Below are 21036 nucleotides of genomic sequence, written 5' to 3' on the forward strand. Positions count from 1 at the left end.
TTGAAGTTGGAGACGCCTTTTCTAGACTCCCTAGACTAGACCTGTGTCTGTAACGGCCCTATGGGCCCTGGTCAAAAGTAGTGCACTACAGGTAACAGGGTGCTATTTGGTGAGTAGCCCAGGTCTGATGTTCTCTAGGTAGTAGTCCAGGTCTGATGTTCTCTAGGTAGTAGTCCAGGTCTAATGTTCTCTAGGTAGTAGTCCAGGTCTAATGTTCTCTATGTAGTAGTCCAGGTCTGATGTTCTCTAGGTAGTAGTCCAGGTCTAATGTTCTCTAGGTAGTAGTCCAGGTCTAATGTTCACTAGGTAGTAGTCCAGGTCTAATGTTCTCTATGTAGTAGTCCAGGTCTAATGTTCTCTATGTAGTAGTCCAGGTCTAATGTTCTCTAGGTAGTAGTCCAGGTCTAATGTTCTCTATGTAGTAGTCCAGGTCTAATGTTCTCTAGGTAGTAGTCCAGGTCTAATGTTCTCTAGGTAGTAGTCCAGGTCTAATGTTCTCTAGGTAGTAGTCCAGGTCTAATGTTCTCTAGGTAGTAGTCCAGGTCTAATGTTCTCTAGGTAGTAGTCCAGGTCTAATGTTCTCTAGGTAGTAGTCCAGGTCTAATGTTCTCTAGGTAGCAGCCCAGGTCTGAATAAGGAAGTTGGCTGGGCAGGTCTCATCTTTCAGAGACTGAGGAGAACTGCCTGACCCAGCCACCCAGCCAGTGTGTGTGTGTGTGTGTGTGTGTGTGTGTGTGTGTGTGTGTGTGTGTGTGTGTGTGTGTGTGTGTGTGTGTGTGTGTGTGTGTTAACCCAGCACATCAGGGGGTGTATTCTACTCAGTGAGATGAATAGTTCAAACTTCAAAACGTACATTGCAGATAGAAATGTACGTAGAAATGTAATGACTGGAGCTGGCATGGTCCCTGTTCCCTATTCTACATTCATGTTTGTTGAAGACATTTCTATCTGAGCGTTCTGTAATGTTTCCCCGTTCCTGAACAGGCTCCATGTGGTTCTTAGAAAGCATAGACCAGATACTAATTTAGGCACACGCACACCAGAGGAGGCTGGTGGGATGAGCTATAGGAGGACAGGCTCATTGTAATGGCTGGAATGGAATAAATGGATCGGTATCAAACACATGGAAACCACATTTGACTCGGTTCCATTTATTCTGTAATTGGGGGATCTGAATCTTGATTGGCTTACTCCTTTGTCTGATCGTCTTAAATCAGCATGTATTGATCTGAAATTAGTCCAACTGATTTCTGAGCCCACTCGTTTCAATGTAATCAACTCTGATTGATCTCATACTTAGAAATAACCCTCATAAATACTCAACTAGTGGTGTATTTGCTATGGACCTCAGTGATCACTGTTCCATAGTCTGTCAGAAACACAAAGTTGCCTAAAACTAAACCACACCTTATCACTAAGAAACACTTCCACGAGCAAGGGTTCTGACATGACCTTCACCATTCTAACTTGCTCTTGAACCATTTTATAGTATGTTTATCAACGTATCTGATAAACATGCTCCTATGAAGAGATGAAGAATGAAAGATAGAGCCAACCCATGGTTCACACCTGAACATGCCGAGTTCATTTAGCAAAATAACAGACCTTGGTCTGAAGCCAGACACATTGTTAGCTCTACTGACTGGCTCACCTTCAGACAACTTAGAATCAAATGTACTGCGTCCATAAAAAGGGCTAAGTCATTAATTCCATTTCTGACCATGTGTGTGTGCTGTTTAGCTGAGGCCGGGGAAAGGCGCTGAAGTGAAGCTGACTGCTGTGGTCTCCTCTTTCCTCTCTGTATTGGCAGAGCTGAGGAGCCCCTTGCATGCTGTGAGGCACTCTCTGTGTGTGTGTGTGTGTGTGTGTGTGTGTGTGTGTGTGTGTGTGTGTGTGTGTGTGTGTGTGTGTGTGTGTGTGTGTGTGTGTGTGTGTGTGTGTGTGTGTGTGTGTGTGTGTGTGTGTGTGTGTTTGAGGTGTTGGACGCTGGCTAGCTGTCTGAGCATTGTGCAACAAAAGGCCATTCTTACCAGAGGGAGGTAGGGAGAGAGGGATAGAGAGAGGGAGGGAGGGAGCCGAGGAGTCTCCAGGCCGGGTTGAGGAGCTGCCGAGCCCCGCCAGACAGAGCCCTGGAAGAACAAGAAAACCAGAGGAGAAATATCAGATTCTATTATACACACTGGTGCCTGGGCTCATCAAGACTACATGTCTCTTAATCAATCATAACAGTGTTTACATTCAAATACGTACAAAGAGGTAGACGTGTGTGGTGCTATAATCCAAAACAATGTTCATGGATAGGCCTAATCCTCAACAAGCACATGCATAAACAAATAAATGTACTACCAAGCAAATAGATTTAGAATTTTTTTCTAAAATAATACATTAGGGACAGCGAGGATGTAAAGGCTTTGGAAAGATCTCCATTTAAGGGAGGAAAGCATTGGCCGTTTTCATTGAACACTACACTATCACACACACAAATACACACAGTCTAATGAATTGGGCCGCTGCAAGTACTGACACTTTAAACGTTCTACTGTTTGAGTACTGGCACCTTTTTTCATTCCACTTCAAGAACTGGGTAACAGTAACACGTATGAAGGCACTGCAACTACGAGGCTTTAAAAAAACTATATGAAGACATATGTGCAGTGACACGCTGGATGTGTGGAGTAGTAGCTCTCAGACATGCTTTTCGACATCATTAACCTCTGGTGTTGAACATAATCATACATACTTCTGCAGAAAGAAAAGGAGGAGGGGAGCAGACTAAAGGTCTTCATGGAACCACCTGTACCTGAATACCCTGAAACCCGATTTCGGACCCAAGCGGGTTCTAAATAATGTCACGGTCGGGGTCGGATCTGATATATTTTCACAGGACCTCAGGTATGTGTAATTTTAACTGACTTGTCCGGGAGGACCCGTACAGATCCAATGTGACTGCTGCAGTAGAGAGAGAGAGAAATTGTATCATTTATGCTGCTACTCTTGCTTTTCACGAGAGTGGAGCGTGTAGCTTGTTCATGACCAATCATAAGTCATCAAAGCGGCAATAGGCTACAGTCATAGAGCCTCTGTGTGTGGCAAAAGTTAGTAGATATCTAATCAATGGAAGATGGAATTAAAATGATGGAATTTTAATTTTAATTTTAGTTAAAGGAGGATAGGCTACAGCAACCAACAGCTGTACTTAATATTCTGAATGGAGTTGTTGTTGTTTGTAACTGTGTAGGACGCGAAAGCGCATGCAGCCTCAGTTAGCCTAGCTAGCTAGCTTCTCCCGGTTTGATGCAGTCAAGACAGGTAATTTGTAATCATATTGGATGATAAATAACCTAGCTATGTCAGCTATTAGTCTACTATAGCGCGAGTCAGCATGGTTGGTTGCTGTCTCTCATCTCTCCCTCCCTCCTCCCTGTTCCCAATGTCACTCACAGTAGCCTAAACACACAGCACAATCCCTGCTAGATTGTCCGGTTAATAAAGTAGCTTAAAAATGTAGTTTTCTGCTGCTCGGTTTTCTGCTGCTCGGATCGGACCGTGTCTGGATCCGACCAGGCCTATACGGAATGGGTCTAGTTGTCTTCTGGTCCGTTTAGAACGGGTCTCTATGTTTGAAAGTTATTATTTATGCATATTGGTTCCAGATGGTTCATTTCGGAACAGGTCCAACATTTTGGACTCGTGAAGTCCTCTAGATCAGATCCCACAACAACCTCTTCCCTTCTTCTTTCCTTTTCACTAGGGCCTCTCTGCCTCTTCCTCTCTCACACTCTCTCCCGCTATCCCTCCTTCCCTCACCTTCCCCTCTCTTTCTCTCTCTCTTATGACTCAGTATTTCTCTGCGAGTCATGTCTGATCTAGGGCTGGGCGATATGGCCTAAAAATCATATACAATTTTTTCTAACTTCTGGAAGATTCACAATATATATATAGATTTTCATAATGTTTTCTCTTTGTTGTACAATTAAATGTCAAATACACTGCATTTCAAACAGTCAGTAATCATCAAATCAAACCAAATGTTATTAGTTACATGCGCCGAATACAACAGGTGTAGACCTTACAGTGGAATGCTTACTTACGAGCCCCTAACCAACAATGTCGTCGTTGTCGGTGATCAGGCCTACCACTGTTGTGTCATCGGCAAACTTAATAATGGTGTTGGAGTCGTGCCTGGCCGTACAGTCATGAGTGAAGAGGGAGTACAGGAGGGACTGAGCACGCACCCCTGAGGGGCCCCTGTGTTGAGGATCAGCGTTGCGGATGTGTTGTTACCTACCCTTACCGCCTGAGGCGGCCCGTCACAAAGTCCAGGATCCAGTTGCAGAGGTAGGTGTTTAGTTCCAGGGTCCTTAGCTTATTGGTGAGCTTTGACGGCACTATGGTGTTGAATACTGAGCTGTAGTCAATGAATAGCATTCTCACATAGGTGTTCCTTTTGTCCAGGTGGGAAAGGGCAGTGTGGAATGCAATAGAGATTGCATCATCTGTGGATCTGTTGGGGCGGTATGCACATTGCAGGGGGTCTAGGGTTTCTGGGATAATGGTGTTGATGTGAGTCATGACCAGCCTTTCAAAGCACTTCAGGGCTACAGATGTTAGTGCTATGGGAGGGTAGTCATTTAGGCAGGTTACCTTAGTGTTCTTGGGCACAGGCACTATGGTGGTCTGCTTAAAACATGTTGGTATTACAGACTTGGACAGGGAGAGGTTGAAAATGTCAGTGAAGACACTTGCCAGTTGGTGAGCGCATGCTCGCAGTACACGTCCTGGTAATCTATCTGGCCCTGCGGCCTTGTGAATGTTGACCTGTTTAAAGGTCTTCCTCACATCGGCTGCGGAGAGCGTGATCACACACTCTTCCGGAACAGCTGGTGTTCTCATGCATGTTTCAGTGTCATTTGCCTCGAAGCAAGCATAGAAGTAGTTTAGCTCGTCTGGTAGGCTCGTGTCACTGGGCAGTTCTCAGCTGTGCTTCCCTTTGTAGTCTGCAATGGTTTGCAAGCCCTGCCACATCCGACGATTCGATCTTAGTCCTGTATTGACGCTTTGCCTGTTTGATGGTTCCCCGGAGGGCATAGCGGATTTCTTATAAGCTTCCGGGTTAGAGTCCCGTTCCTTGAAAGTGGCAGCTCTAACCTTTAGCTCAGTGCGGATGTTGACTGTAATCCATGGCTTCTGGTTGGGGTATGTACGTACGGTCACTGTGGGGACGACGTCATCGATGCACTTATTGATGAAGCCAATGACTGATGTGGTGTACTCCTCAATGCCATCGGAGGAATCGTGGAACATATTCCAGTCTGTGCTAGCAAAACAGTCCTGTAGTTTAGCATCTACTTCATCTGACCACTTTTTTATTGAACTAGTCACGGGTGATTCCTGCTTTAATTTTTGCTTGTAAGCAGGAGGTTAGAATTATGGTCAGATTTTCCAAATGGAGGACAAGAGAGAGCTTTGTATGCATCTCTGTGTGTGGCGTAAAGGTGGTCCAGAGTTTTTTCCCCCTCTGGTTGCACATTTAACATGCTGATAGAAATTTGGTAAGACAGATTTAAGTTTCCCTGCATTAAAGTCCACGGCCACCAGGAGCGCCACCTCTGGGTGAGCGTTTTATTGTTTGCTTATGGTGGAATACAGCTCATTCAATGCTGTCTTAGTGCCAGCCTCAGTCTGTGGTGGTATGTAAACAGCAACAAAAAATACAGATGAAAACTCTCTAGGTAGATAGTGTGGTCTACAGCTTATCATGAGATACTCTACCTCAGGCGAGCAATAGCTCGAGGCTTCCTTAGATATCGTGCACCAGCTGTTATTTACAAAAATACATTGTCCGCTACCCCTTGTCTTACCAGACGCCGCTGTTCTATCCTGCCGGCACAGCGTATAACCAGCCAGCTGTATGTTGATACTGTCATCGTTCAGCCACGACTCCGTGAAGCATAAGATGTTACAGTTTTGAATGTCTCGTTGGTAGTTTAATCTTCCTCGTAGGTCATCGATTTTATTCTCCAAAGATTGCATGTTTGATGGCAGAATGGAATGAAATGGGGGTTTATTCGATCGACTATGAATTTTCTGAAGGCAGCTCGCCCTCTGGCCCTTTTTCTCTGCCTCCTCTTCACGCAAATCACGGGGATCTGGGCAGTATATCATTCGCGTCGGGCTCGTCAGACTCGTTAAAGGGAAAAAAGGATTCTGCAAGTCAGTGGTGAGTAATCGCAGTCCTGATGTCCAGAAGTTATTTTCGGTCATAAGAGACAGTAGCGGTAACATTATGCACAAAATAAGTTAAAAACACGCCAGCCTTCTTCTCCGGTGCCATTGTTATCTAATGAATTCAGAGGTTGTAATATTATACCTAGGCTAGATATAAGCCTTCCACAACCATAAGATGTACTAATAACTGAATTATTTTAGAAAAATAGTTTAACCTGCTTTTGCAATAATCACTGATCTGGCATTCAAGTCTATCTATGATAAAGGCCCTTTTTGTATTTTTTTTTTTTTACCAGAACCATGCATAATGCACATTCACTAATAACGACTAACTTTTTGTAGCAGGCATTATAGAAAGTTAACACAGGTCTCATTAACAATCTCTCAAGCAAAAGCCCACTTAGTAGCGTGTAGCAAGCTAATCTTTATAGGAATATTTATATTTCAAGTTCAGAAAACTTGGATCTATTTGCTAGCTAACAAGGCAGAACAGTTGAATAGTTATGAAGACACCCTTCTGTCCGTCTCCAACTGTTTGAACAGCATGCTAGCCTGTCCACTTTGTTCAGATGTTGAAATCAAGTGTTAAACAAATCCAAATATATTTTAGATTTTAGATTCAAAGTAGCTTGATGACAGCTTTGCACACTTTTGGCATTCTCTCAACCAGCTTCACCTGGAATGCTTTTCCAACAGTCTTGATGGACTTCCCAGATATGCTCAGCACTTGTTGGCTGTTTTTCCTTATGACTCATCAGACCAAAGGACAGATTTCCACCGGTCTAATGTCCATTGCTCATGTTTCTTGGCTCAAGCAAGTCTCTTCTTCTTATTGGTGTCCTTTAGTAGTGGTTTCTTTGCAGCAATTCGACCATGAAGGCCTGATTCACAGAGTATCCTCTGAACAGTTGATGTTGAGATCTGTCTGTTACTTGAACACTGTGAGGCATTTATTTGGGCTACAATTTCTGAGCCTGGTAACACTAATTAACTTATCCTTTGCAGCAGAGGTAACTCTGGATCTTCCTTTCCTGTGGCGGTCCTCATGAGAGCCAGTTTCATCATAGCGCTTGATGATTTTTGTGACTGCACTTGAAGAAACTATCAAAGTTCTTGAAATGTTCCGGATTGACTGACCTTCATGTCTTAAAGTAATGATGGACTGATGTTTCTCTTTGCGTATTTGATCTGTTCTTGTCATAATATGGTCATGGTCTTTTACCAAATAGGGCTATCTTCTGTATACTACCCCTACCTTGTCACAACACAACCGATTGTCTCAAATGCATTAAGAAGGAAATAAATTCCACTATTTAACAAGGCACACCTGTTAATTGAAATGCATTCCAGGTTGACTACCTCATGAAGCAGGTTGAGAGAATGCCAAGAGTGTGCAAAGCTGTCATCAAGGCAAAGGATGGCTACTTTGAAGAATCTCAAATATAAAATATATTGATTTGTTTAACACTTTTTTGGTTACTACATGATTCCATATGTGTTATTTCATAGTTTTGATGTCTTCACTATTATTCTACAATGTAGAAAATAGTAAAAATAAGGAAAACCCCTGGAATGAGTAGATGTGTCCAAACTTTTCACTGGTACAATATATATCGCCCAGCCCTAGTCTGATCCAATCTGCCTCTTAAAGTGGGCGAGGCCGTTACTGAGAAATTGAGATTCGTAGAAAGCGTTTAAATGAAACGCTCCATGCTGCTATAAAACGGACATGCTCAGTGTCGGTCGGCCGGTAAAGATCCAGGTTGTGTTTGAAGTTGTGCCAAAAGGAAAACACAATACAATAAGGCTTCCTAGTTAATTTGGCGGCTCAAAGGAACCAGACAAACAACAACACAGTTGGGTACTGTAGGAAGCAGGCCAATGAAGTGCACAGGAACGAACACGACGAAAGGAAACTAGGCTTCTTGTTTATTTGTTTTCTTGACTCCATTAGTTCAGTGCCAGAAGGACTGGGTTAGCCATTCCTCTTCTAGTGACAGTGATCACTTGTATAACTAACTCTCTCTCTCTCTCTCTCTCTCTCTCTCTCTCTCTCTCTCTCTCTCTCTCTCTCTCTCTCTCTCTCTCTCTCTCTCTCTCTCTCTGTGTTTCTCTCTCACTGTGTCTCTCTCTCTCTCTCTCTCTCTCTCTCTCTCTCTCTCTCCCTCCCTCCCTCTCTCTCTCTCTCTCCCTCTCTCTCTCTCCCTCTCTCTCTCCCTCTCTCTCTCTCTCTCCCTCTCTCTCTCCCTCTCTCTCTCTCTCTCTCTCTGTGTTTCTCTCTCACTGTGTGTCTCTGTGTCTCTCTCTCTCTCTCTCTCTCTCTCTCTCTCTCTCTCTCTCTCTCTCTCTCTCTCTCTCTCTCTCTCTCTCTCTCTCTCTCTCTCTCTCTCTCTCTCTCTCTCTCTCTCTCTCTCTCTCTCTCTCTCTCTCTCTCTCTCTCTCTCTCTCTCTCTCTCTCTCTCTCTCTCTCTCTCTCTCTCTCTCTCAGTACAAGTAAGTGCACAACGCCTTTCAATAAAGATTTTCATTGAACTGCCATTTCCTTTTGGGGAAGCTCATAATAGTAAATAGTAAATATTATAGTTTAACAGTCTGAAACAGATCATTTCATCATTGTTGATGTGTGTGTGTGAGAGAGAGAGAGAGAGAGAGAGAGAGAGAGAGAGAGAGAGAGAAAGAGAGAGACAGAAAAAGAGAGAGCGAGAGAGACAGAAAGAGAGAGTGTATAGGGAGAGGCAGATTGGTGGGTTAAACAGAGACACTTGTAGAGAAAGAGAGAGAGAAAGGAGAAAGAGAGTGAATGAGAGAAAGAAGAAGTCAGAGAGTGTATAGGGAGAGAGGCAGATTGGCAGGTTAAAGAGGGACACTGTTGTAGAGAAAGAGAGAGAGAGGGGGGGGTGAGTGACAGAGATCTGCCCAATGCACTCTGATCAACTCTATCATTTCCCTGTGTTTCCATGGTGATTGAGTTATATTTGAAAGGGTTACTCAATGATTCAGAGGAGAGCTTGGCATTCATCTCTTATTTTTCTACATCTGATGCACAGCACTTAAAAACACTCCAGGCTTTAAAGTTCTTCATCAAGCAACAAATATGGAATATTATATCCATTTGAGTCTACAATGATTCTGTCATGCTACAAATAATCTTGACATGACATGAGAGATTGAAATGATTCATTTAGCTATTAAATGTCAATTCACATCTAAGTTATTCCATAACAACTGAATATACTAATGTAGTTTAAGACTATGAATATGCACCGAAATCTGCACAACAAATATTGAATGTTTCCTTCAAAGACCGACATGTACAGTTGAAGTCGGAAGTTTACATACACTTAGGTTGGAGTCATTAAAACTCGTTTTTCAACCACTCCACAAATTTCTTGTTAACAAACTATTGTTTTGTCAAGTCGGTTAGGACATCTACTTTGTGCATGACACAAGTAATCCTTCCAAAAATTGTTTACAGACAGATTATTTAACTTATAATTCACTGTATCACAATTCCAGTGGGTCAGAAGTTAACATACACTAAATTGACTGTGCCTTTAAACAGTTTAGAAAATTCCAGAAAATTATGTCATGGCTTTAGAAGCTTCTGATAGGCTAATTGACATCATTTGAGTCAATTGGAGGTGTACCTGTGGATGTATTTCAAGGCCTACCTTCAAACTCAGTGCCTCTTTGCTTGACATCATGTGGAAATAAAAAGAAATCAGCCAAGACAAGTCTGGTTCATACTTGGGAGCAATTTCCAAAGGCCTGAAGGTACCATGTTCATCTATACAAACAATAGTACACAAGTATAAACACCATGGGACCACGCACCCGTCATACCGCTCAGGAAGGGGACGCGTTCTGTCTCCTAGAAATGAACGTACTTTGGTGCAAAAAGAGCAAATCAATCCCAGAACAACAGCAAAGGACCTTATGAAGATGCTGGAGGAAACAGGTACAAAAGTATTTGTATCCACAGTAAAACGAGTCCTATATCGACATAACCTGAAAGGCCGCTCAGCAAGGAAGATGTCACTGCTCCAAAACCGCCATAAAAAAAGCCAGACTATGGTTTACAACTGCACATGGGGACAAATATCGTACTATTTGGAGAAATGTCCTCTGGTCGGATGAAACAAAAATAGAACTGTTTGGTCATAAGGACCATCGTTATGTTTGGAGGAAAAAGGGGGAGGCTTGCAAGCCGAAGAACACCATCCCAACCGTGAAGCACGAGGGTGGCAGCATCATGTTGTGGGGGTGCTTTGCTGCAGGAGGGACTGGCACACTTCACAAAATAGATGGCATCATAAGAAGGGAAAACTATGTGGATATATTGAAGCAACATCTCAAGACATCAGTCAGGAAGTTCAAGCTTGGTCGCAAATGGGTCTTCCAAATGGACAATGATCACAAGCATACTTCCAAAGTTGTGGCAAAATGGCATTGGAGTGGCCATCACAAAGCCCTGACCTCAATCCTATAGAAAATTAGTGGGCAGAACTGAAAAAGCGTGTGCGAGCAAGGAGGCCTACAAACCTGACTCAGTTACACCAGCTCTGTCAGGAGGAATGGGCCAAAATTCACCCAATTTATTGTGGGAAGCTTGTGGAAGGCCACCTGAAACGTTTGACCCAAGTTAAACAATTTAAAGGCAATGCTACCAAATACTAATTGAGTGTATGTAAACTTCTGACCCACTGGGAATGTGATGAAATAAATAAAAGCTGAAATAAATCATTCTCTCTACTATTATTCTGACATTTCACATTCTTAAAATTAAGTGGTGATTAAATGTCAGGAATTGTGAAAAACTGAGTTTAAATGTATTTGGCTAAGGTGGATGTAAACTTCCGACTTCAACTGTAGGTCTTATTGTTAGGTATTATTACTGGGTCTGTTGGTGCTAGAAACACAAGCATTTTGCTACACCGGCAATAACATCTGCTAATCTGTGTACACAACCAATAACATCTGCTAATCTGTGTACACAACCAATAACATTTGATTTGATGTATTTTCAGTTAGGATTCAACCCCTTATTACTCAAAATCTAAAAGAGTTTTCTACTTGACATTTCTCTGCATATAATCTCTGGTTCGAAGGCCATCTAATAAAGGTGTTATTTCCTCTGAAGATTGAAGCCCAGCTTGTCATGCAGTCTACTATACAATGAATGACTGAAAGCAGAACTCCTAGAAAGATTACAGACGGAGTATCCTAAAAATATGCCTCAATGATGCAACTGACCTAAAAATACCTTACATGACAATTCAATCATCATGACCATGTGGAGGCTGCTACAACAGACAGACAGACAGACAGGTCATCATGACCATGTGGAGGCTGCTACAACAGACAGACAGACAGGTCATCATGACAATGTGGAGGCTGCTACAACAGGTAGACAGACAGGTCATCATGACCATGTGGAGGCTGACAGACAGGTCATCATGACAATGTGGAGGCTGACAGACAGGTCATCATGACAATGTGGAGGCTGCTACAACAGACAGACAGACAGACAGGTCATCATGACAATGTGGAGGCTGCTACAACAGACAGACAGGTCATCATGACCATGTGGAGGCTGCTACAACAGCAGACAGACAGGTCATCATGACAATGTGGAGGCTGCTACAACAGACAGACAGACAGACATGTCATCATGACAAGGTGGAGGCTGCTACAACAGACAGACAGACAGGTCATCATGACAATGTGGAGGCTGCTACAACAGACAGACAGACAGACAGGTCATCATGACCATGTGGATGCTGCTACAACAGACAGACAGACAGACAGGTCATCATGACCATGTGGGGGCTGCTACAACAGGCAGACAGACAGGTCATCATGTCCATGTGGAGGCTGCTACAGAGGGCAGACAGACAGGTGATCATGACCATGTGGAGGCTGCTACAGAGGGCAGACAGACCGGTCATGTGGAGGCTGCTATAGAGGGCAGACAGCCAGTCATCATGACCATGTGGAGGCTGCTACAGAGGGCAGACAGACAGGTCATGTGGAGGCTGCTACAAAGGGCAGACAGACCGGTCATCATGACCATGTGGAGGCTGCTACAGAGGGCAGACAGACCGGTCATCATGACCATGTGGAGGCTGCTACAGAGGGCAGACAGACCGGTCATCATGACCATGTGGAGGCTGCTACAGAGGGCAGACAGACAGGTCATCATGACCATGTGGAGGCTGCTACAGAGGGCAGACAGACAGGTCAAGTGGAGGCTGCTACAGCGGGCAGACAGACAGGTAACGTGGAGGCTGCTACAGAGGGCAGACAGACAGGTCACGTGGAGGCTGCTACAGAGGGCAGACAGACAGGTCACGTGGAGGCTGCTACAGAGGGCAGACAGACAGGTCACGTGGAGGCTGCTACAGAGGGCAGACAGACAGGTCATCATGACCATGTGGAGGCTGACAGACAGGTCATCATGACAATGTGGAGGCTGCTACAACAGACAGACAGACAGACAGGTCATCATGACAATGTGGAGGCTGCTACAACAGACAGACAGGTCATCATGACCATGTGGAGGCTGCTACAACAGCAGACAGACAGGTCATCATGACAATGTGGAGGCTGCTACAACAGACAGACAGACAGGTCATCATGACAATGTGGAGGCTGCTACAACAGGCAGATAGACAGGTCATCATGACCACATGGAGGCTGACAGAGAGGTCATCATGACCATGTGGAGGCTGACAGACAGGTCATCATGACAATGTGAAGGCTGTTACAACAGAGACAGTCAGGTCATCATGACAATGTGGAGGCTGCTACAGAGGGCAGACAGACAGACAGGTCATCATGACAATGTGGAGGCTGCTACAACAGGCAGACAGACAGGTCATCATGACCACAAGGAGGCTGACAGACAGGTCATCATGACCATGTGGAGGCTGACAGACAGGTCATCATGACAATGTGGAGGCTGCTACAACAGACAGACAGACAGACATGTCATCATGACAAGGTGGAGGCTGCTACAACAGACAGACAGACAGGTCATCATGACAATGTGGAGGCTGCTACAACAGACAGACAGACAGACAGGTCATCATGACCATGTGGATGCTGCTACAACAGACAGACAGACAGACAGACAGACAGGTCATCATGACCAGGTGGAGGCTGCTACAACAGGCAGACAGACAGGTCATCATGTCCATGTGGAGGCTGCTACAGAGGGCAGACAGACAGGTGATCATGACCATGTGGAGGCTGCTACAGAGGGCAGACAGACCGGTCATGTGGAGGCTGCTATAGAGGGCAGACAGCCAGTCATCATGACCATCTGGAGGCTGCTACAGAGGGCAGACAGACAGGTCATGTGGAGGCTGCTACAAAGGGCAGACAGACCGGTCATCATGACCATGTGGAGGCTGCTACAGAGGGCAGACAGACCGGTCATCATGACCATGTGGAGGCTGCTACAGAGGGCAGACAGACCGGTCATCATGACCATGTGGAGGCTGCTACAGAGGGCAGACAGACAGGTCATCATGACCATGTGGAGGCTGCTACAGAGGGCAGACAGACAGGTCAAGTGGAGGCTGCTACAGAGGGCAGACAGACAGGTCACGTGGAGGCTGCTACAGAGGGCAGACAGACAGGTCACGTGGAGGCTGCTACAGAGGGCAGACAGACAGGTCACGTGGAGGCTGCTACAGAGGGCAGACAGACAGGTCACGTGGAGGCTGCTACAGAGGGCAGACAGACAGGTTTCCTAGAAGGACAGTGTGTTTCTGGGAACCAGATACATTCCAGTACACACAGCAATCTTGATTTAGGAAGTCCCCAGTTCAAACCCCAGATGTGATTTGTTTTTGTTATTTACAAATTATCCTCCGGCCCCCCTCGCCCGGGCTCCTGCCTCATTACTCCTGTGTCCCATTACTGTGGTGATTATGTGGCTAATTCTGTTTGATGTGCCCCAAAATGGCTGCCAGTAATGTAGCAGGAAGACTATGTCAAGGAAGGGATAGTCAGTCACTAGCAGAAAAAAACCTCTTCTTCACCAGAAGTATAGATCTACAGTATATGGGTGCTACAAATTGGTACAGGATTTGAAATCATCATAGTGTGTAGCACTAAGCTCCTGATCTGACCTTCAGAGAGAGAGAGATAGAAAGATACAGAGATAGAGGGAGAACCAGTCATATGGAGAATGCACAACATCGTGACACTAGACAAAATAAACAGCGCAGATTCGTTTAAAATGCATGAACCCCTTTGGCTCCCCAAGCCCTGCCCTCTCATTCTCTCTCCCACTATTTCTTCATCTCACTCCCAGTCCCTCTCTCCCTCATCCCTCCCTTTCGCTACTGTGCCAGTCTGAGTGCAGGTCAGATGAGGACTGTGTGCAGCGTGCTCCCAGACACAGTTCTCCACTCTGCTTTGTAACACTCTGTTTTCATCCACATGCACACAATTACAGGGACAGAATGATAGAGAAAATATGTAGTTTGGGTGAACAGGGGAGAGGAGAGGAGGTAGGGAGGAGGAGGAGGAGGGGAGAGGAGGGAGGGAGGAGAGAGGGAGGAGAGGGGAGAGGAGGGAGGAGGAGAGGAGAGGAAAGAGGGAGGAGAGGGGATATGAGAGGAGGGAGGGAGGAGAGGGGAGATGAGGGAGGAGGGGAGAGGAGGGAGGAGGGGAGAGGAGGGAGGAGGGGAGAGGAGGTGGAAGGAGGGGGGAGGAGAGAAGGGGGGAGGAGAGGAGGGCGGTAGGAGTGTGGTAGCTTGGTGTGAGAGCAGCACATATACAGACAGCATCACAATGTCTGCCTTCCACTGTCCTCCCTCTATCCCTCCTGCCTCCCTGTCCTCCCTCCTTCCCCTCATCTCATCAAAACCGTGCGCCCTCTCTGACAGAGCACCCAAATCACCGAAGTGCATGCTGGGTAAAGGCGAGGACAACTCAGGACAAACGCAGGGACTTTAAGGATACTGCGGTAAGCTGTTTGGCAAAAAAAATAAAAAGATAGAAACGATGGAGAATGAAGGGAGGGGAGGGGAGGAGGAGGGGGTGTACAGTAGAATCATAGACTAGAGAAATGAAAAATGCCTGTGTCAGCGAGCCTTGTATGCCATCCCATTCATGTGTCTGACGCAAGTTTGTGACAATGCGTATTATTCCAATTTTAGCAATCGCATCAAGTTTTATCTTATCATCTTTCTTGGTAAGTCTCTAAGAGCTGTGAGTCTTTCTGGGTAAGTCTCTAAGAGCTGTGACTCTTTCTGGGTAAGTCTCTAAGAGCTGTGAGTCTTTCTGGGTAAGTCTCTAAGAGCTGTGACTCTTTCTGGGTAAGTCTCTAAGAGCTGTGAGTCTTTCTGGGTAAGTCTCTAAGAGCTGTGAGTCTTTCTGGGTAAGTCTCTAAGAGCTGTGAGTCTTTCTGGGTAAGTCTCTAAGAGCTGTGAGTCTTTCTGGGTAAGTCTCTGAGAAGTTTCCACACCTGGATTGTGCAACATTTGCACATTATTATTATTTGTATTCTTCAAGCTCTGTCAAGTTGGCTGTTGATCTTTGCTGGAGAGCCATTTGCAAGTCTTGCCATAGATTTTTACGCCGATTTAAGTCAAAACTGTAACTCGGCCACTCAGGAACATTCACTGTCTTCTTGGTAAGCAAATCCAGTGTTGATTTCCCTTGTGTTTTAGGTTATTGTCCTAATGAAAGATGAATTCATCTCCCAGTGTCTGGTGGTAAGCAGACTGAACCAGGTTTTCCTCTAGGAATTTGCCTGTGCCTAGCTCAATTTCGTTTTCTTTGTTTATCCTGAAAAACTCCCCAGTCTTTAACGATTTCAAGCATACAGTAGTGGTTAGAGGTCGACCGATTAATCGGAATGGCCAATTAATTAGGGCCGATTTCAAGTTTTCATAACAATCAGGAATCGGTATTTTTGGACACCGATTTGGCCGATTTTTTAAAATTATTATTATCATTATTTATTTTTTTACACCTTTATTTAACTAGGCAAGTCAGTTAAGAACACATTCTTATTTTCAATGACGGCCTAGGAACGCCTAGGTTAACTGCCTTGTTCAGGGGCAGAACGACAGATTTTTACCTTGTCAGCTCGGGGATTCAATCTTGCAACCTTGCGGTTAACTAGTCCAACGCTCTAACCATCTGCCTCTCATTGCACTCCACGAGGAGCCTGCCTAATACGCGAATGCAGTAAGAAGCCAAGGTAAGTTGCTAGCTAGCATTAAACTTATCTTATAAAAAACAATCAATCAATCAATCATAATCACTAGTTAACTACACATGGTTGATGATATTACTAGTTTATCTAGCGTGTCCTGCGTTGCATATAATCGATGCGGTGCGCATTCGCGAAAAAGGTACCTAACCATAAACATCAATGCCTATCTTAAAATCAATACACAAGTATATATTTTTAAACCTGCATATTTAGTTAATATTGCCTGCTAACATGAATTTCTTTGTGTCACTTCTCTTGCAACAGAGTCAGGTTATATTCAGCAGTTTGGGCCGCCTGGCTCGATGCGAACTGTGTGAAGACTATTTCTTCCTAACAAAGACAGCCAACTTCGCCAAACAGGGGATGATTTAACAAAAGCGCATTTGCGAAAAAAGCACAATCGTTGCACGAATGTACCTAACCATAAACATCAATGCCTTTCTTAAAATCAATACACAGAAGTATATATTTTCAAACCTGCATATTTAGCTAAAAGAAATCCAGGTTAGCAGGCAATATTAACCAGGTGAAATTGTGTCACTTCTCTTGCGTTCATTGCACGCAGAGTCAGGGTATATGCAACAGTTTGGGCCGCCTGGCTCGTTGCGAACTAATTTGCCAGAATGTTACGTAATTATGACATAACATTGAAGGTTGTGCAATGTAACAGGAATATTTAGACTTATGGATGCCACCCGTTAGATAAAATACGGAACGGTTCCGTATTTCACTGAAAGAATAAATGTTTTGTTTTCGAAATGATAGTTTCCGGATTCGACCATAATAATGACCTAAGGCTCGTATTTCTGTGTGTTATTATGTTATAATTAAGTCTATGATTTGATAGAGCAGTCTGACTGAGCGATGGTAGGCACCAGCAGGCTCGCAAGCCTTCATTCAAACAGCACTTTTGTGTGTTTTGCCAGCAGCTCTTCGCAATGCTTCAAGCATTGCGCTGTTTATGACTTCAAGCCTATCAACTCCCGAGATTAGGCTGGTGTAACCGATGTAAAATGGCTAGCTAGTTAGCGGGGTGCGCGCTAATAGCGTTTCAAACGTCACTCCCTCGGAGACTTGGAGTAGTTGTTCCCCTTGCTCTGCATGGGTAACGCTGCTTCGAGGGTGGCTGTTGTCGATGTGTTCCTCGTTCGAGCCCAGGGAGGAGCGAGGAGAGGGACGGAAGCTATACTGTTACACTGGCAATAGTAAAGTGCCTATAAGAACATCCAATAGTCAAAGGTACAGTGGGGCAAAAAAGTATTTAGTCAGCCACCAATTGTGCAAGTTCTCCCACTTAAAAAGATGAGAGAGGCCTGTAATTTTCATCATAGGTACACTTCAACTATGACAGACAAAAAATCCAGAAAATCACATTGTAGGATTTTTAATGAATTTATTTGCAAATTATGGTGGAAAATAAGTATTTGGTCACCTACAAACAAGCAATCAACCTATTGCCTGATCTCCCAGACAACGTTACTAGCCGTTTCCCTGCCTGTACTGTTACCTTTTTGGACCCCTGTGTATGACCTTTTGCTTGCCCCTGGACCCAGCTACCTGCCTCCTCCTGTGGTCCTCTACAATAAACACCTGCTGCGCCCTGCGCTTGAAACCAGCTCTCTGTCTCCCATTGTGTTCATTACATTATAAAGGTTGTGAGTGTGTCCCAAATGGCACCCTTTTCACTATAGTGCAGATGGTCTAGTCATAAGTCATGCACTATATAGGTAATAGTGTTGGCCATTTGGGACACAGTCAGAGATGAATGCGTTATAAAAGAGATCACATGATTGTTTTCACTGAGCTAAACAGGTTCCTAACTGGCTTGTTGACCTTATGGCTCCATATTAACTTCAACATGCAAGTAAAATAAATGGTGCAGTCCCTAGAAGAAATTCATTCTCATGATTCTAATTTTGACAGAAAGCTCTTCTTCAGTTATAAAGGCTTCTGATCAAGGGTTGTATCAAACTCCAATCTATAGAACATTCCTGGGGATCCCATAACACACGGTGGGACTGAGTTGCTTTGGGGAAACCACCGCTAGATCACTGTCTAATGTGGACAAACAGATGGGAGAAGGATGGAATGCCGTAGGACTCTAGAGGCCACAGCATAACCAAAGAGAGAGAGAGAGATGTTGAGTGGAGAGATATAGGGGGAGTGCAGAGTGAAAGAGAGAGAAAGGGGTGGAGAGAGAGCTGAATAGCCAGTTATAAACGGATAAAAGCGTGCTTCATCAGTAAACAAACACACAGAGAGACTGTGGAGTCAGAAGACCCAGCGGCCTACAACAAAACAAAACAGACAGAGAGCAACAAAGTAAAGGGCCTATAGAACTTGACCTTGTTCTAAGGCAGACAGTGCTTCTCAAATGGCACCCTATTGCGATTTAGTGCGCTACTTTTGACCAGGACCTACTTCACTCAGCAACGCTACAAGAGATCGAGATGCACTCTGTTACTAACTAAAGAGGGTCCATATGGTTGGGGAGGCTCAATCAAGAGCAGATTACGGATTTGCAAGAAAACAAAGACTATTTGAACCCAGGGTTTCTGTACGGTGCAGTAGACTCGTGTTTGACAACAAACGGTCGTACTATATCACGTGTGATCTAAAATATGTACGGCCATTTTAAAGGTCAGGACCACATCTGCCAACCACAGTATCCTGTACGAGCGAGCACATGACCTGAGGCAATATAGAGACAAAAGACATAAGAACTGTAGATGGAAAGCATGTTTAACAAATGGGTCTGACCCTATGAACCTATAGCCTTTACAAAAAAACAATCAGGGCTTATACTAAATCTTCGTCACACAGGCCTATTCTGTTCTATATAAATAATAAACGTTCACAAAGGATAGACCCTGGCCTGAGGCAACATACAGAATATGCACTGGGACAGAGCAAGCCCCCATTCCCATCGATGGGGCTGTAGTGGAGCGCTAAGTTCCTTAGCGCCCACATCACCAACAAACTAACATGGTCCAAGCACACCAAGACAGTCGTGAAGAGGGCATGACAAAACCTATTTCCCCTCAGGAGACTGAAAAGATTTGGCATGCGTCCTCAGATCCTCAAAAGGTTCTACAGCTGCACCATCGAGAGCATCCTGACAGGTTGCATCATTTTTTAAAAATTATTATTATTTTTATTTATTTATTTTTATCCCATTTTCTCCCCAATTTTCGTGGTATCCAATCGCTAGTAATTACTATCTTGTCTCATCGCTACAACTCCCGTACGGGCTCGGGAGAGACGAAGGTCGAAAGCTATGCGTCCTCCGAAGCACAACCCAACCAAGCCGCACTGCTTCTTAACACAGCGCGCCTCCAACCCGGAAGCCAGCCGCACCAATGTGTCGGAGGAAACACCGTGTACCTGGCCCCCTTGGTTAGCACGCACTGCGCCCGGCCCGCCACAGGAGTCGCTGGAGCGCGATGAGACAAGGATATCCCTACCGGCCAAACCCTCCCTAACCCGGACGACGCTATGCCAATTGTGCGTCGCCCCACGGACCTCCCGGTCGCGGCCGGCTGCGACAGAGCCTGGGCGCGAACCCAGAGACTCTGGTGGCGCAGCTAGCACTGCGATGCAGTGCCCTAGACCACTGCGCCACCCGGGAGGCCCCAGGTTGCATCGCTACCTGGTATGGCAACTGCTCGGCCTCCGACCGCAAGGCACTACAGAGGGTAGTCCGTACGGCCCAGTACATTACTGGGGCCAAGCTTCCTGCCTTCCAGGACCTCTATACCAGGCGGTGTCAGAGGAAGGTCTCAAAGACTCCAGGCAACCTAGTCGTAGACTGTTCTCACGGCAAGCGGTACCGGAGCGCAAAGTCTAGGTCCAAGAGGCTTCTAAACAGCTTCTACGCCCAAGCCATAAGACTCCTGAACATCTAATCAAATGGCTACCCAGACTATTTGCATTGCACCCCCTCCCCCTCTTTTACACCACTGCCACTCTGTTATTATCTATGCATAGTCACTTTAATAACTCTACCTACATGTACATATTACCTCAATTACCTCGACACCGGTGCCCCCGCACATTGACTCTGTATATAGCCTCCACATTGACTCTGTATATAGCCTCCACATTGACTCTGTATATAGCCTCCACATTGACTCTGTATATAGCCTCCACATTGACTCTGTATATAGCCTCCACATTGACTCTGTATATAGCCTCGCTATTGTTATTTTACTGCTGCTCTTTAATTATTTGTTATCCTTATCTTACTTTTTTTTTAAGGTATTTTCTTAAAACTGCATTGTTGGTTAAGGGCTTGTAAGTAAGCATTTCACTGTAAGGTACCTGTTGTATTCGGCGCATGTGACAAATAACATTTGATTTGATTTTGAATAGGAACCATGCTTAGCTTCCTTTAAAGCCTTTTCTTTTTGACCTTTTCAGTGTAAACTTGAACGACTAAAACCAGATATAAAGCATGTAGAAAAGATAATGGACCTATACATATATATTTGTTTTTAGAACTTTGAGAACTAACAATCACCAAATTATAAATGTTTTGTGTATTTCAGTCGGAGGCTCAACTTCCTGTTGAG

The 21036-nt window shown here is 44.8% G+C and overlaps 1 protein-coding gene across 5 annotated transcripts in view; it reads right to left on the minus strand.

The window, feature by feature from the left end:
- Positions 1–21036, minus strand: part of LOC139554929 (thyroid hormone receptor beta-like) — a 156856-nt gene that overhangs the window by 73892 nt on the left and 61928 nt on the right. For all 5 annotated transcript variants that reach the window (XM_071368222.1, XM_071368220.1, XM_071368224.1 and 2 more), the window contains exon 2: positions 2031–2129. The gene's annotated coding sequence lies outside the window, so the exon portion shown is untranslated. The remainder of the gene's footprint in view (positions 1–2030; positions 2130–21036) is intronic.

This window comes from Salvelinus alpinus, chromosome 26 (genome assembly GCF_045679555.1).
Source record: "Salvelinus alpinus chromosome 26, SLU_Salpinus.1, whole genome shotgun sequence".
In the NCBI taxonomy this organism is placed as follows: Eukaryota; Metazoa; Chordata; class Actinopteri; order Salmoniformes; family Salmonidae; genus Salvelinus; species Salvelinus alpinus.